The sequence below is a fragment of the Haemaphysalis longicornis genome, unplaced genomic scaffold (genome assembly GCF_048455015.1).
Source record: "Haemaphysalis longicornis isolate Haplotype H1 unplaced genomic scaffold, Haemaphysalis longicornis Haplotype H1 scaffold_10, whole genome shotgun sequence".
Classification (NCBI taxonomy): Eukaryota; Metazoa; Arthropoda; class Arachnida; order Ixodida; family Ixodidae; genus Haemaphysalis; species Haemaphysalis longicornis.
In genome coordinates, this window is record NW_027526204.1 from 109,114,724 (window position 1) to 109,121,784 (window position 7,061).

Below are 7,061 nucleotides of genomic sequence, written 5' to 3' on the forward strand. Positions count from 1 at the left end.
TTGTCGCGTGGCCTCGCTCTTTCGCGCCACATCGAATATGCCGCTTTGTATTGGACGATTAGTTAGTTTGAGTTGTGTCAATCCAAATGTTTGATATATAACCACTATGAAGGACAACGCATAAAGGCAGAAAAGAATATTCAAGACATGAGTGAGTGAAACACTTCATTAAAACGCGAAGCCATGAGGTTCACGGGGGAATTAAGCGAAGCGGGTCACAATTCCTGCTACTCAACCAATACGCCTTAAAAGCGGTTTTTACAAAAAATCCCGGGCCATCTCCACCAACGTGAAACCTGGGGAGGGGCGTAGCATGCATGCAGTGTATAAGTGTATTCTTGGCCCCTTGGAGTTTTAGCCAAAGGAGATGAAACCGATTGATTGTAGGGTTTAACGCGCCGGCGCAACGCAGGCGGTGAGGCGCGCCGTAGTGGAGAGCTCCGGATTAATTTTGACCACCTGGGGATCTTTAACGAGGAGATGAAACCGTTGGGAGGTAGAGGTATACAGCTTTTCGTAAAAGTCTCTCGGCTTTGAAGCACGAAGCACTCCAGCGCGAGGCGTAAACGAGTGTCCCGGTGTGTTTTTAGCACGCGTTACGTTCCAGCGCGAGGCGTAAACAAGTTTCCAGGTGTTTTAGTACCGTGACTACACGAGACGACGCTTACGACGACGACATGAGACGCCGACAGTCCCAGCCCCTAATAGGTGTAGTTCCATTCTTATTCAGACAGTGGCACCAAAAATGAACATTGAGGGTGGATAGATACGGTCAAATTATTTATTATTTATTTTTTTTATTTATTGATACTGCGATCTTTTACAAGATCATAGCAGGGGTGGTACAAAACATGAACATCAGTGGTAACAGGCAAACAAACAATCAAAAACAAATGAAGTACAAACTTATGTAACTGATAGCTGCAGTGATTCTTCGAGACAAGAGAATCAACAAAAAGCAAGGTACAAACATAGATAACAATCATTTCTGCAGTGAATCTTCAAAAGCAGACAATGTACTTAGGGTAACAACATCGTTATGTAGATTATTCCAATCCACGATTGTCCTAGGAAAAAAAGAATATTTGAAACAATTGGTTCGTTGCATCAATGGAGAGATAGTAAGATTGTGTCTCTGTCTTGTCGCGTAACCCGATGAAAAGTGAACGATATGTGATGTGTCAACTGCATAGTGACCTTTTATCAACTGGAAGAGAAATTTTAAGCGCAATATTCGATTTTGGTCCGGAATGTTTGGCAATTTGCTTTTCAAGAGAAGGTTTGTAATCGAAGTAGGACCGTACGAGTTATAAATGAACCTAACAACCTTTTTTTGCACCCTTTCAAGTTTTTGGATATCAGTCTGAGTGAACGGGTCCCATATGACCACAGCATACTCCAGTATAGGACGGATAATGGCATTGTAAGCGAGGAGACGAATAGTTGGTGTGGTTGATCTTAAAGAACGCCTTAGGAAAAAAAGTTTACGGAGAGATTTAGCTACTACAAAATCTATGTGTTTTGACCAGGATAGATTTTTTGTAATCCAGAGACCAAGGTACTTGTATTGAGTTACTTCTGACAGAATTGTATTGTTGGTGGAGTACTGGAACAAAAGAGGGTCTTTTTTAAGGGTAATTCTCATAAAGACTGTTTTAGCAAAATTAACAGGCATCTGCCATTTGTCACACCACGAAATTACTTTTAGAAAGTTCCGATTTAGTTTAATTTGATCGTCAACTGAGGTGATCTTTTCATATAAGACACAGTCATCGGCATACAACCTAATGTGAACAGAAAGGTCAGTGACGATATCATTTATATATAACAGAAAAAAAAGAGGCCCAAGGACGGATCCCTGAGGAACGCCTGAGTTTACAGGAGCGTGTTTAGAAGATGTATTGTTTACCGTAACGAATTGACGCCTATTTGTTAGGTATGCTGTTATCCAGTCAAGGATCTTTTTATTTTGTAGAATACAAGTTAATTTGTGAAGTAATTTAGCATGCGAAACTTTATCGAAGGCTTTTTGAAAATCCATAAATATGGCATCCGTCTGCTTCCCTTCGTTAATTGCTTGAGCAAAGTCATGCGTAATTTCCACTAATTGAGTATTCGTTGAAAAGCCCCGCCTGAACCCATGTTGAACATTTGTTAATACTTTATGAGAATTAAGGAAGCTAATTATATGTTTATGAATAATGTGTTCTAGAATTTTACATGATGTTGATATAAGGGAAATCGGTCGGTAATTCGGAATAGATGACTTGTCTCCCGCTTTGTGTAAAGGCTTAATTTTGGCGATCCTCCAGTCATCTGGCAGTTGGCCCTCATTCAACGAACGGGTATACAAAATCAACAAATAGCGAGAACACCATTCTGCGTAGCGCTTCAAGAAGGCATTTGGAATGCCATCTGGCCCGGTTGATTTTTTAACATCCAGATTCAGCAGTAAGTTTAAAATGCCATTCTCGGAAATGACTAAGTCCGAAATTGGTGGGAGCGATATTGAAAAATCTGGAAGGATGCCGTTATCACAAGTAAAAACAGACTTGAAGTGGTTGTTGAAGGCGGAACAAACTGTTTCTTCATTGCATGTTCTTTGGCCGCTTATCGTGAATGCGTCAATCGAGCGAGATGTTGGCGTGATCAGCCTCCAAAATTTCTCGGGTGATGTTTTGATAAAAGTTGGAAGCGATGTTTCATGGTATCTTTCCTTGTCGCGCGCAATTTGCAGTTTTAGTTCGCCCGACAGGTTAGCTATCAGCGGTGTATAAGCAGCTTTATCATGAGATTTCGCTCTTTTGCTTTTTATTCGCTTAAGTTTTCGCTGTAAATGTAGCGTTTCTCTTGTAATCCAGGGGTTCCGGCATTCAGTTTTTTTAACGATTTTCGGTATGAAACGCTCCACGCATTCAAAGACAATATCTTTAAAAGTAAGCCACAGGTCATTCACACTGCTACCCGAGTGTTTAAAATCATCGTAATGAAAGTCAAGGATATCCAGAATGGATTCATCGTCAGCTCGGGAAAAATTCGGAAAGGAAGTTTTTGTACTGCAGCGATCAACACACATATCTAAAAAAGTTAGCAAAACTGCCCTGTGATCCGAAATACCGCTGGTAACTTCACATATTGCCGTGTTTTGGATTGAGCCACTCAAAAAGAATAAGTCCAAGATAGATTTTGAACCATTTAGTTCTCTAGTGTATTCTTTAACAACCTGCAGTAAATCGAACGAAAAAACAATATCTAGCATTTCGTGATTAGCATTGCTAGTAGAATGAGAAGAAAAATTATCCCAGTCAATATTAGGCAAGTTAAAATCTCCTGACAAGATGAGTTTGTCATGTGGCTTTATATTTTGCCGCAAGTAGGTTCTAAGCTTATCCAGAACACTGTCAGAAGAGTTCGGGGGACGATAAACCGCACCTATAACATAACGAACTTTACCTATATAGACTTTGCAAAATATGCCTTCAACTTCTAATATATCAGGCAATTGTTGCGGATGTAATGAGTTCTTGAAAAGTATCGCAACTCCTCCTCCTCTTCGGTCGCGGTCCTTGCGGAACACGTTATAGCCTTTTGGGACAAATTCGCTATCAAAAATTTCACTGCTTAACCACGTTTCAGTAAGTACGGCTACATCAGCATCGTGCGACAGTATGAGACCCTCAAGCTGGACTGATTTGTTGACAATGCTGCAGCAATTTACGTTTAAGATAATGAAAGGCGATTTCGTTTTGTTATGAAGTCATTCGGAATTTCCGGAAACCTTGTAACGCTTGCCTTTTTTTTCGTCCCATCTGTATATTTTCTTGTCAATGCTTAGCTTATCAAAAATCATTTTGACCTTACTACCAGCTTCTCTTTCTTCTGCAGAACTCTGCCAGAGCTTTTTCCGAATTTCCCGCACTTTCTTAGAAAAATCTTCCGAGACCGAAAACGGGGTTCCTTTTAATTTTGGACACGACTTCAAAATCTCTACCTTGTCACGATAATCTAGGAGCTTAATTATAACCGGGCGAGCTTTCTCGTTCTTTTTGCCAAGTCTGTGGCACCTTTCGATACTGCTCACCGAGACTTTAAGCTTCTCTTCGAAAACATTCGTTTTTATCTTCTCGACAAGTTCTTCGGGTGTTTCAGACGGGTCTTCATCGATACCGTACAGAATCAAGTTATTTTTTCTACTCCTATTTTCTAAATCGTCAACCTTTCCCAAAAGATACGACACGTTTTTTTCTAGTCTCACTACAGTATCCTTTAGTGCACACATTTCTGTTTTCAAAGCACTTATTGCAGACAGCTGAACTTCAAGGCCATTTAAGCGCTCTGTAACTGACGTGATATCTGCCTCAAGTTTCGTTTGCTTACTCAGAATTTCATTGATAGATGCTGTCATAGCAGTTTGACCAGAAAGAAGTTTAGCCAACATTTCCTTCTCGTCGGGGCCAGGGTTTGATTCAACGTCTCCGCAAATCAACAAGTTCTTAGCAAAAGTGCACACATCGAATTGTAAATTGAGAACACACAATTACGAGAATTCCGTGTCCATTACGAGAATTGCGACCTTCAAGACGTGCCTACGTTTTCTGACGCTGACAGCGCACTCTATGTAGTTGGCTGTCCAGTGCTTCCACTGCAAGCGCAGAAAAATTTATGACCGCTGAGTGTGTCAGTGCCTCTTCAGGGCCCGTGCGTGTGCTTTCTGTGGGTCGTGCCCATTTGGAGAATTTAAACACCGTTTCTCAAAAGTTTATGACACTCCATTAGGGCGTTCATGTCCCATGATGAATATTAGAACTAACCCTGTTTTTTCTCTGTATATGAAAATCCACTTTAGGAAAAAATTCCCCGCATTTCCCCGAGGGGAAGAATGTGAAAGTGCGAATGCACGAGTTGAATTTGCGCGGTTCGGTAATGTTCGCGAAAGAGAGATCACACACACACACACACACAACTACAAAGAAAGAAAGATGCATTTATTCACAGACACCTATTTGTGTTGTCGTTGTACTTGATTGCTAGAGCGGATCTCAGCTTTGAAATTTCGTGTCAGTACTCCTTTAAGCGGGTGCATTAGCCCTTCTCACGCCCGATTCCTGGCCAATCCCCCACGTGGGTATGTGCCATGTCAGCGGCCAGGCAGCGCGCGCCCATCTCCCCCCGTTGCCAAGGAAGACGAGGAGATTCCTGGCCAATCCCCCACGTGGGTATGTGCCATGTCAGCGGCCAGGCAGCGCGCGCCCATCTCCCCCCCTTGCCAAGGAAGACGAGGAGATTCCTGGCCAATCCCCCACGTGGGTATGTGCCATGTCAGCGGCCAGGCAGCGCGCGCCCATCTCCCCCCGTTGCCAAGGAAGACGAGGAGATTCCTGGCCAATCCCCCACGTGGGTATGTGCCATGTCAGCGGCCAGGCAGCGCGCGCCCATCTCCCCCCGTTGCCAAGGAAGACGAGGAGCGCGCGCACCCGCAGCTGTTGCTATGCGGACGGCGGCGGACGCTTCAGGCTCGCTTAAGTGCATTCGCACTTAAAATACAGCACACAAACGGACAAGGTAGGGTAGAGGAATCACAACACAAGCGTAGTAGACGGCCAGCGAAGGCCTTCTACAATAAAATAATAAGTAGTTGCGCTTCAGCCAAACCTAGATTTCGTTACATGAAAAAGAAGTCCCCTAATCAGCTCAATTTTTAACTGACTACCACCACTTCTGGGCGTGTGTCGTTTATTTCGAGTGTAGTAATTTTGGTTGCATAGCATCGCGCACCGCTAGCTCCTCGGCGCATGCGCTTCTTTTTGTTCGTTTACAGATTCTTTGTGTGTTTCAATAAAGCAGGACTTGAGATGCGTAATATATTTTTCCAAAGATGATCTATCAACGGCCATCTTTCAGCGTTGCTTCACCTTAAATTTACCGTCGCCTGTGAAAGAAAGAGAAAAAGAGAAAGGACAGCTGTAACTTTCTCTCTGCACCGTTGGTCGCATTTTGAATCCAACGGCTTTTGTCGTAAACATATGCATATCCAAACAAGTGCTGCTGTCAAACTTGGTATAAAACGAGAGTGCAAATGTGATTTATTTGAGAAGTCGGCGAGTACAGATATGTGAGCCTTGGCAGGAGAATTGTTAAAAGTTTTAATGTGATGACTTAATGCTAGTGTTTTCAAAGACATGAATAACAAACAAAGGAGATATTATACTGAAAACGATAACGCAAGACGAAAATAAATAAGAAGCGAAAAAAAAACACAAAAACAAAGGCGTTGTTTGTTTTGCCGTGTCTTTCGATGTTTTCCGTCGAAACGCTGCTTGCGGTCAGAGTATGAACTCTATGGCAGGTACATTTTGCAATTTCTGGGCGATAACTCATCGCATGGACTTTCACTGGATGCCGTTTCGCTGTTGTAATTTGAATTTGTAATTATTACATTTCCGCCTGAAACAACCTGATTGCAACTATATCTAGTGCCAAGTAGGAGGAGGAATAACTTTATTGTTTGCCCAGGATGGGGTCAGGGGTGGGGTAGGCTGGAAGTCCCTTACCCCCCCTTCAGCCATCGGCCAAGAGCCCCTGCTCCTTAGCGGCGGCCTCGGCCATCCCAAGATGAGATTGGGCGTCAGAGCTGAGCAGTATATCATTCTCCTTGCTTTATCTGTGGTGGTGATGGCAGGGCAGGCCCATAGCATGTGTTTTAGGTCAGCCCTTCCGGCGCAGTTTTTACATCTGTCGCGGTGCAGTTCTGGATAATAGTGATTGTAGGGTTGGGGTACACCCGTGTCTGTAGTAGTCTCCACGCAACTGATTGTTTTTTATCTGGTATTTTGTGTGCCTATGGGCATTTTAGCCTACCCAATCGGTAAAGATCGATAATTTATCTGTAAGTCAACATGCGTTCACTACTAAGGCCACCATCATCACGCCTACGCACAACGCACAAAATCATGCCAGCACGTGCATGGTTATGGTGGAAGTAACTAAAAAGTGACCGTCTGCTAGCGCCCTCTGCCCCTACTACAGCAGCGCAGATTTTATGAGTCAACGGGCCGCCTTGG